We start from the raw sequence: 6,482 nt of genomic DNA, 5'->3' as shown, positions 1-6,482 counted from the left end.
CTATAAAAGCCCCGATTTGATGTGTTCGAGGAGATGCTGGTCGCTCCGACCTAATTGTAAAGGAGATCGAGAGGACATTCTGCCATAGGTGGCTTAGGAGGATCTGCGACCTCAGGGCCAACGACCTGGTCAAGGGTACTCGATGCTAGTGGTGACCCCAACCTGAGGGGATTCTCGACTTGTTCTCACTTGGCAACTTTTTAGGAATGGCCATACCGCCTCCCAGCAGGTGTCACATCGCTTCGCGATTGTCTTGAGATGGGGTCGAACAATCACGTCGCTTCGAGACTGATGAGAAGTTCGAAGAGTCACGTCGCTTCGTAATTGATGATGAAAAGTGTTGCCGGTAACGACCTGTTAAGATATTATTCGTTGCATCTTTTGCAGTGAGCGCATTAAATGAAATGCTCTTTATTCTGATAGACATGTCTTATGCACATTAAATGCAAAACATGCTGAGACGACATTCCTTATCAGAGCATTAAATGCGGCTGTGAGCGCGTTAAATGCGGGGAAGGGAAAATCGTGACATCGCTTGAGCATTTCGGCTGGGGTGACGATTTGGTTTCCTGAGGCATGACGGTCACTCTTCCTTGTTGATTCGTGACATGTGGTCATGATCAACGGTTAGATGCGTTTTTCGCCCTAACGTCGTTTGATTTCGGGAAACCAAAGCACCACTTCCTTCACTATAAAAACCCCAAGCTCTCTTCAGGCAAAGTCAAAGCATTTTCATTTTCAGAGAGCAAGAAACTTTTGCTGGTCTTGATTTCTTGCCTTTCAGAGTGGTGTTCGCTTGATATTCGGAACAGAAGAGTCGATCTTTCTCATTCCTAGAGGTAAAGATGGTTCCCTTCTTTTATCTTCAATTTTTGTTTTTTTTAGCTTTTGATAGTCACCATGCGATGACTGTCCGTCGGTAGCTCATTGGAGATAAAATATTCTCCGTCGGGTTGGAGCCGTTGATGAAGGCTCTTTAAGTATACTGTTAGGGTTTTTATGGGTTTAAGGAGGAAATTTTCCCTCCATGTCATCGTACAAAAATGTACGAAGACTGAATGGTACCCTTTTGTCACTTTTGTAGATTTGCAAAGATGGACCCCCCAATGGACAGAGCCGATGAAGGAGCCAGCTCGCCTGTAGAGGATGCCTCTATGGGCCCCTCTCGAGAAATGTACTCGACGCTTACTGCCGACGAGCTGCAAAGAGTGCTTAATCAGTTCGCTATCAGCGTAGATGTTTTCCGAGATAGGGTGCATACCTCCCGGGATCCACCACGTGGAATGGCTGCGATCTCAGAGGATATATTCAAGGGTGGGGGTTGATCCCTTTCCACCCTTTCACCAGGTCGGTCCTCGATCACTTTGGGATCACACCAATGCAGCTCAGCCCGAACGCGTACATGATCGCAATTGCCATGTACATCGCGTGTCGGGATAACCGACTGGGCGAGCTAACCGTAGTCGAACTTGGTTGCTTGTACATATTGAAAAAGAGCAAGGACAAGGATTCCTAGTACTTGTCCAGGCGAAGCTCGATATAAGCTAGGATACATAGCTATCCGAGCAATGCATGAGCATACGACACAAAATTTTTCTTTTTTCGTTATGACGGCATCAGCCGTTTTCAGGATCCGAGTAGGTTCTCTTTCTTTCTGAACTCAAACTCGATTTTTATTTTTTCCTAATGAGCCGTTTGCTTTCCTTGACAGTTTATAGAACGACCAGTCTAAACCTGCTCGCGGACCCGAACAGAATCATATCATTTGGTTTTCTGCCTAAGGAGAGTCGGGACGCGAGGTTGCTCGTGACAACTGAGAACTTACGGAGGTATGACTTCTTCAACAAGTTTGCAGCGTTAGAGCCCCCACCGAGTAAGTTTTTACTGTCTTTTTTAACTTTTCTTGTAATGAAATGTTTTTACTAACGGTGTTCGCATGCAGCGACCATGCCTCCTCGGGTGTCCAAGTCGCCACGAACAACACCATTCTCTTTTCCTTAGAGGCATACCACCAAACCTGTTGGAGCTGCTCCCAGTGGTCCCCCGATCAGAGAAACACAAGCGGGTACTCTGACCTGACTTGAGGAAGTTCCTCCGTCTTTGGTTGCTCGCTTGAAGCAAAAGACTACGGCCTCGAGACCCAAGAAGAGGCGAAAAATTCAGACCGAGGAAACAGAGTCCTAAGAGGAAGGCTTGGGTATTTTGCCCGAAAGGTCACAGCCTTATCGAGCGTTCAGCTCGGGAGGGCCGCTTAGAGGCGCGATTGGCATTTCCATTGGTTAGTCGACGCGACCTGCCACCGCAGTCCCAGGGAAGAGGTCGGGCAAAGAGCCCGCAGGACAGGCTCTACCTGCTGAGGGTGTCGGCACACCTGTGCTAGAGTCAATGGCCCAGCTCCTAGACCATCTACAGCCGGTGGTCCTAACGTCGTTAGAATACAGACTCACGAGTTGTTCGAGCAGTTCCTGGCATCCAGTCCTGCCGAACTGCATCCACATCATTCCAACTCTTTAGCCAGGTAAACGAGCTGTCCTGGACGAGGTTCTTTGTTCATTTTTTTAAGGGAAGTAGACTAACTCTTTACTCTTATCATGCAGGCTTTGCTTTCCTTGCACATGTCTCAGCAGAAGGCCCAGCTGTGGTTCGCCGAGCAATTGGTCGAGCTGCGGGAGGAGAATGCTCGGCTCGTACAAGAGCTGGAGGCCGCACAAGCAGACAGAGCTTAGTCCATTGCTCAGGTAGACTAGTACATGTCTAAAATGGACACTGTTCACCGCACAATGGACTTTTAGAAGACCGAGCTGGACAAACATGGTGAGGAGGTGAAAGAGCTCCAGCGGACTTCGGCCAGACTTTCTAGGAAGGCTGGAGAGAAGGATCAAGCGCTGCAGACTTCCTCTGAACAAGCCATACGAGCTGAACAGGAAAGGGCTAATCTGTGGGAGGCTACTGAAAAGCAGCGAATAGAGTTTGAGGCCGCGCTCCACTTTGCATAAGGTCATATTACCTCACTAACCGCGAAAATGCAATAGCAGGAAGCGGAGATGGAGAACAGGGCTACGGATTAGACGATCAGGCCTATCTTTGCTCTTCAGGTGAAGAACCTCGAGATGGATTTATCCGATCTTCCTAGAGAGTACCGGGACAAACTGGCTGCTTTGGCGCAAGCCGAGGCTGAGGAAATGGCTTAGGGACCTAATCTGGAAGATCATCCGGAGTATGTCCCAAAGGTGGTTGTACCCGAAAAGGAAGTTGGTGACCAGCCTGGGAATGTAGAGGTCATCCCTTCGGGGCTTGGGAACAAGGATCAGTGATCCGTCTTTGTAGCTTTCGTCCTGCTTGATTATGTACCCCCCTTTTTTATTATGAATGAATAAAGATCGCTTTTGATAATTTTTCACGAGTACTTGAAATTTTTGTTACCCTCCATTACATATGAGATCGCATAGTAACTTTATAATTACGCTAGAATAAGTCTATGCGAACATAATGATACATCCTATGCGAACAAAATTACATATAAAGCGATCACAAAAGAACTGAATTACATCCGTTATTTACAAAGGTTATAAAATACAGGTTGTACAAGGAAAAAATGAGTTTGGAATTATTGATAGTAAGGTCGAAGGTGTTCAGCATTCTAAGCTCGCGGTACTATGGAACCAGTTAGCCTTTTTAGGTGGTAAGTCCTCGGCCTTATCACTTTGGCGATACGGTATGGGCCTTCCCAGTTTAGTCCCAACACTCCCGTACTTGGTTCTCTAGTACCGAGAAGAACTTCCTTCAATACAAGGTCGCTGACCTGGAAGTCTCTTCGTCTGACCTTAGAATCAAAGAACCTTTTTGCGCGTTGCTGATAGGCTACTATTCTTAGCAGAGCCTTGCCGCGATGTTCTTCAACAAGATCCAGACTTGCTTGCGTAAGCGCTTCGTTGTCGGCTTCATTGTACAAGTCCCTCCGTAATGAATCGGTTCCTACCTGCATAGGGATCATCGCTTTGCAACCATATGCTAGCGAAAAAGGGGTTTCTGAAGTAGATGTTCTCGGAGTTGTCTTGTACACCCATAGGACTTCGGGAAGCTCGTCGACCCAATTCCCCTTAGCTGCACCAAGTTTGGCCTTTAGAGTGTGCTTGATGGTTTTGTTGACAGCTTCAACTTGACCATTTGCTTATGGTCTCGTGACTGAGGCAAATTTTTTATGGATACCCAGCTCGTCGCAAAACTGCTTGAACTCCTCGTTGTCAAACTATTTACCATTATCTGAGATGAGGGTATGAGGAATCCCGTAGTGGCACACAATGTTCTTGAAAACGAAGTCCTTGAGCTTTTTGGTCGTGATCGCGGCTAGCGGCTCGGCTTCTACCTATTTGGTGAAGTAATCTACTGCGACCATAGCATATTTGACTCTCTCTTTGCCGACTGGCATGGACCAATGAGATCGATTCCTCATATGAAAAATGGCCAGGGGCTGCTCATAGTTATCAGTTGGTGGGAAGCAACTCGCGGTATGTTCGCGCACCACTGGCGCTTGTCACACTTTTTGACAAAGTTATAGGTATCTTCCTGGATTCGTGGCCAGTAGTACCCTTGACGAACAACTTTGTTGGCAAGAGATCATGTGGCGGTGTGATTACTGCAGATCCCTTCATGTATTCCCTCATGATGTAATCTGCTTCTTCGCTGGTTATACATCAGAGGAGAAGGGCGCTAAACCCTCGCCTGTACAGCTGGTCTCCGATGAGGGTGTAACGAGTAGATTTTGTTTGTGAATCCTCGCCTCAACCTTGTTGTCAGGCAAGGTCCTATCCTTGAGGTATTGGATAATGGGGGTCATCCAGGAATCTGATTATGTTACATTCATGGCCTATTCAATCGGGCTGATGCTGGTGGTCTCAATGAATCGAACAAGAATGCTATCTGGTGCTTCTAAGTCCAATGATGAGGCTATTCTTGCCAAGGCATCTACCACAGAGTTGCTATCTCTAGGAATATAAGTGATCGCGAAATGCTTGAACGGCTCGAGTGCAGCCTTAGCTTTCTTCAAATACCGATCATATTTTCTTCCTTGGCTTGGTACTCTCCCAAAATCTAGTTAACGACCAACATGGAATCGTTATGGATACTGATCGCGGTTTCACCCATTTCTCTGGCCAATCGCAATGCAACGATCAGAGCTTTATACTCGGCCTCATTGTTGGTTGCCTTAAACCCAAACCGGAGAATGCCATGAACGCGAGCCCCCTCGGGACTCAAAAGGAGAAGACCTGTGCCCGCCCTCTTTCTGTTCGACGATCCATTGACATAGAGGCTCTAGGTCAACAGATTCTGAGCAGTTTCCTAAATGGCTTCGTTGGGCTGTTGTTCTGACTCACTTGGAAGATATGAGAATTCTGATATGAAGTCGGCAACAGCCTGCCCTTTGATAGTCGATCTTGGTTTGTACTTCAGATCGAACTGACTTAATTCCATGCCCCATTTAAGCAATTTACCCGATGCCTCTAGCTTCTAGAGGACCTACCTAAGTGGGTAATCAGTCATTACATGGATCGTATGGGTGTGGAAGTAAGGTCGCAAATTTCTGGAAGCGATCAACAGGGCATAGGCTAATCGTTCCATTTTCGAATACCGCATCTCGGCATCCAACAGACGCTTGCTCGCATAATACACTGGCCATTGGACCTTTTCCTTTTCTCGAACTAAGGCTGCACTGACCGCGAACTGAGAGACGAACAGTTACAGGAGGAAGATCTCTTGTGGGAGAGGCTTGGATAGGAGAGGTGGCTCCCGAGGTGTTCTTTAATAATTTGGAACGCTTGTTCGCACTTGATAGTCCACTCGAACTTTTTATTGGCCTTCAGAACATTGAAGAATGGTAAATAGCGATATGTTAACCTTGATATGAAGCGACTTAGCGCCGCTATTCGCCCATTAAGTCTCATGACCTATTTTTTGCTGGTCGGGCTTTCCATATCGAGGAGATCCTGAATTTTCTCGGGGTTGATCTCTATTCCTCATTGGTTAACCATGTATCCTAGGAATTTTCCTGAGGATACTCCGAACGAGCACTTGAGGGGGTTGAGCTTCATTTTGTATAGTCGGAGGATATCAAACATCTCAGCGAGATGCGCTATGTGATCTGAAGCGACATGGGATTTGACCAGCATGTCATCTACATAAACCTCCATTAACTTATCGATATGTTTGGAGAACATCCGATTAACCAACCGCTGGTAGGTCGCGCTAGCGTTCTTGAGGCCGAAGGGCATAACTCTGTAGCAGTATAGTCCCCGATCTGTAACAAAGGATGTATGCTCTTCGTCCGGCGTGTACATCAGAATTTGATTATATCTCGAGTACACATCCATAAAACTTAGCAGCTCCTGCCCCGAGGTGGCATCCACGAGCTGGTCGATGCTAGGCAAGGGGAAGCTATCTTTCGGGCATGCTTTGTTGAGGTCGGTGAAGTCGGCACAGGTTCG

The sequence above is a fragment of the Pistacia vera genome, unplaced genomic scaffold, assembly GCF_008641045.1.
Source record: "Pistacia vera cultivar Batoury unplaced genomic scaffold, PisVer_v2 Contig490, whole genome shotgun sequence".
Classification (NCBI taxonomy): domain Eukaryota; kingdom Viridiplantae; phylum Streptophyta; class Magnoliopsida; order Sapindales; family Anacardiaceae; genus Pistacia; species Pistacia vera.
The sequence above is the reverse complement of the archived record's forward strand: the minus strand, read 5'-3'. Positions refer to the sequence as shown.